The sequence below is a fragment of the Triticum dicoccoides genome, chromosome 2A, assembly GCF_002162155.2.
Source record: "Triticum dicoccoides isolate Atlit2015 ecotype Zavitan chromosome 2A, WEW_v2.0, whole genome shotgun sequence".
Lineage (NCBI taxonomy): Eukaryota > Viridiplantae > Streptophyta > Magnoliopsida > Poales > Poaceae > Triticum > Triticum dicoccoides.
This window is the reverse complement of record NC_041382.1, coordinates 34244384-34249064: the sequence shown is the minus strand read 5'-3', so window position 1 is coordinate 34249064 and position 4681 is coordinate 34244384.

Here is a 4681-nt window from a genome sequence, read left to right as displayed (position 1 = left end):
ATCTTTGCAAGTCTCTTCTAATTATCAGTTTGGTTTGGCCTACTAGATTGATCTTTCATGCAATGGGAGAAGTGCTTAGCTTTGGGTTCAATCTTGCGGTGTCCTTTCTCGGTGATAGTAAGGGTAGCAAGGCACGTATTGTATTGTTGCCATCGAGGATAACAAGATGGGGTTTTCTTCATATTGCATAAGTCTATCCCTCTACATCATGTCATCTTGCTTAAGGCATTACTCTGTTCTTAACTTAATACTCTAGATGCATGTTGGATAGCGGTCGATGAGTGGAGTAATAGTAGTAGATGCAGGCAGGAGTCGGTCTACTTCTCTCGGACGTGATGCCTATATACATGATCATACCTAGATCTTCTCATAACTATGCTCAATTCTGTCAATTACTCAACAGTAATTTGTTCACCCACCGTAGAATACTTATGCTCTTGAGAGAAGCCACTAGTGAAACCTATGGCCCCCGGGTCTATCTTTATCATATTGATCTCCTACTACTTAGTTATTTCCTTTGCTATTTACTTTGCACTTATTTTACTTTGCATCTTTTATCACAAAAATACCAAAAATATTATCTTATCATATCTATCAGATCTCACTCTCGTAAGTGGCCCTATAGGGATTGACAACCCCTATTTGCGTTGGTTGCGAGGATTTATTTGTTTTGTGCAGGTGCAAGGGACTCGCTTATAGCCTCCTACTGGATTGATACCTTGGTTCTCAAAAACTGAGGGAAATACTTACGCTACTTTGCTGCATTATCCCTTCCTCTTCGGGGAAACACTACAAGAAATATGTCAACTTGTGACCACCACTATTGGTCACTGAATGGTCACAAATTTCCATTTGTGACCTTTTTGTGACCAAAAACATAAGGTCAAAAGCTGGGCGTCATAAACTGACTATAGCCACCTTTCTTCTGGAATGGTCAAAGACGTTTATGACCAAAATATGTCCACTGTGGCGTTTTGGTCACTAGAAACCTCCCCAGGCCACGTAGGCATCCAGCGTGGCAATCTGATGTGGCATAAGATTCAGCCCGGTCCAATTCAGTTTTCTACATGGGCCTAGCCCAACAATTCGGCCTTTTTACTGTATATTTTTTTCGTATTAATTTGGTTGACTACATGGGCCAAGCCCAAATTTTAGCCTTTTTATTTCTGGGCCATGGCCTCTTATAATGCATTTCTTATTAGTTTTTGGTCTTCCAGAAAAATATTGTTTGGGCCATGGCCTTTTCACCCCAGACCATGTTTGTGCCACGTTTATTTCTGGTTCATGGCCAATTCAGGCCCAATACTATCATGGCAATTGAGTAATTTTCACAATCTGGCATTAAAGCAACATGTACACAGGGAATACAAAATTTCATTACACAGGAATTGTTCAACACGCAGATTTGGTACATCTGGTACTGTCCTAACAATGTCCTAACAATGTCTACATAATTTGGCTTATCTCACTACTACATAACATTGTTCAACATGTAGGAGCACATTTGGTACTGTCCTAACAATGTCTTCATTGCTCCCTCTGATGGGCAAGTTCTCCTGGTGCGACAACTTGCCTTCCTACAAGAACAGAACACTACATGAATAGATCAATCAAGGAGGAAACAGTAAAATAGGCTGAAAGCATCACACATACAAATAATAACAGCATACATTAATGTATAAAATAATAAAAATATCTATAACCAGGGCTATTTCTAGCCAACCTGTGTGCATGAATCATAATAGATCAAGCAAAAGACGTATAACCATCAGCAAACAGCAAATATTAGTGAAAGGGGACAATTTCTAGTACTCGTCATTTTTGCAAAGTGAGCAAGAACGATGATATTTTCCTACACATACTTTTTGATTTTTCCTTAGTCCTATAGTGATCTGCTCACTCCAATTCTATCTACTCAACACATTCACATGCAACATGGATAATCAGGAAGCATCTACTCAAATAAGGGATTAGAATGCAACATGGACAATTATGCCCTATGAAACAGTTCACGTATCAAGAACCATCAAAGTAAATAAGGAACTGGTATAGAACACCAACTCAATCACCTTCACAGTAATGAAATCATGGATAATTCTTCTATTTAATTGAAGTTCTCTAAGCTTCTTCCCCCATTGAAAGCAGTCTACAAAAGAATTGAGAACAAGGTCAACGCCAAAATTCAAACCGTATAATTTCTTGCTAATCTCATATATTGTTATTCAAAAGAAAGATGTATTTTGCTGTAAGATTTTAGCACTAGTACACAAGACATAAAAAGATTACAGAAACACAATCACTGCTGGTCAGTAGCAGTAAAGGACATGCTTTTTTTCCAGAGGGGTGATCACATCATTGGCAATAATCAATATTAAGCATGGGTAAGATGGACAATCAATATTCAGAAAGTCACATCATTAACAATATTAAGCCTTGCAACATGTTTGGTGACTTGGTGGGCAGATGTATTTATGCACAAAAAGGGTGGCATTTTTATCAACTAAAGAAAAAACGCACATCATTCAGTAACCAGTACCAACCCTTGTTCCAAGTCAACGATGTTTTGCTAATCAAAAACATGGCATGTGATAATGGTACACACAATCATTCCTAGAAGTCCATACTTGCGTCTACGGAACAAATTCAGTCACCTCTACAGCAATACAGAAACATAGTAATCCTGGACACTAGCAGTTAAGGACATGTTTTCTTCAGAGGGTGAGGTAACAAGGCATACTGCTAGGAGACAAGACATCGAAATGGAAACCTGCAGTCCAGACTTGGCATCTGATCCAGGGTTAATCTAGAACATGGCTTATGATCTCAGTACTAACAAATGATAGTTCAACCTTGCATGCATAGAAGAAATTCAGTCACCTCTACAGCAATTCAGAAATATAATCACTGCTGGTCAATACCAGTAAAGGACATGCTTTTTTAGAGGGGTAATCACATCATTGACAATTAATAGTCAAAAAGTCAGACGATTGACAATATTAAACTGTAACTAAAACATTCTGGTGGCTTAGTGGGCATATCTAAGCACATGAAAGGGGGGCATTTCTCAATCAAACTGAAGAAAGATGCACATCATTCATTCATTCAGTAAGCAGTACAGATCCCTGTAGCTGTAGGTGCATGCATGGTGTAACAAAGATGAGTAATCATTAGGAAGCATTTCAGAGTTGTGCAGTTACTAGTGCGTGGTCCTGTGTTTACCCCAGCGCACGCCAACCGTGGGCATGAGAAAATTGGTACACAAGCCACTAATAGTCTGCTAGTCTTACTTAGAACATATGGTGGCACATGATGGCAGGCAGTAGTATGTATACATGAGAACAAAGTAGATGAACAGCATAACAAAAATTGCAATGTGATTAACATGAGTACATCTTGAAAATTATGAAAAAAAACTGCTGCATATAACCACTGTAAGAACTGTAGATTATACCACTATAAATGAGTGTAAGTTTGTGAACCTCATTTGTAATTTACAGTAGTGAATCAGTTGAATGCACTAGTATATTTACAGTTCTACAGCGGAGTTACAGTGTAAATGTGCAGTTTACATGACTAGTGTGAATCAACACACACGGTGAGAAAATGGATAATTTTCTGCATCAATGAATCAATCATTCAGAAAAAGAGAAGGGAAATATGCAAACAACAAGTTGACACAAGGAAGGGCTGCTCCATGGCCCGGCGTCCTCCTGCAACAACATAACATGACCAATTTGTGTCCGGAAGAAGAAGAATCGCTAGCGTTCATGTGCAAATCAAATCAAATCAATCAGGGGGGCTGGGTAGAGCTCACCAAGTTTGTCAGATAGGGGGTGGGTTTGAGGAGGACGTCCAGCTGCAGCAGCCGCCATGAGGGCTTCCTTGTGCACCACCTTGAGCAGAGCAGCTTCTACAGATTAGATCGGACACAAAACAAATCACACACACGCAGGCAGACAGGAGGAATCAGATGAAGAAACAGACAAAGACAAGGGAGGGATTCACGCTCACCCACCATGGCCAGCCGGAGAGGAGATGCGCGTCGTGGAGGTCGAGGAAGAACCGGCCTTAATTGGTCGGCATCGTCGAGAGAGAGAAGGCCACCGCATCAAGAAGGACACTCCTGTGGATGCGGATCTGGCCAGGTCGTGATCCCCTGCAGTGAGGAGCGAGCGCGGCCGCACTAGGGCGCGTAGAACTCGACCATGACGTGGCGGCAGGCGGATCTGAGGGGATAGGGTTCCCGGAGGAATCTGAGGAAGGGGTCATCGCGGCCGGGGATCTGGAGCTTGAGGGGAGCGTGGGGAAGGGGGATGGAAAGTGAAATCAAGGTCGGAGACGCCGGATCTGTGCCTATGGGGTTGGTGTGATTGCAGAGGGGCTGGCAGGGAGGGCGCGGCGCTAGGGTAGGGGAGGGAGGGACGAGGTCGGCGTTGGTGAGGAGGACGACGAGGTCGGCGGTGGGTGGGAGACGACGGGGAGGAGGTGGATCGGGAGGGGCCGGGGACGGGAAGGAGGAGGTGGCGGCGGCGGCGAGGAGATTGGGAGGAGGGAGGAGGGGTGCGATGGGGGGAGGGGTTTGATCTAGGGTTGGGGGTGCGTGGGGTGTCTCTTTTTCTTTTTTGTTTCTTTTTTTCTGTAGATGGATGGATGGATGTGGGATGGAGAGATGGATGGATGG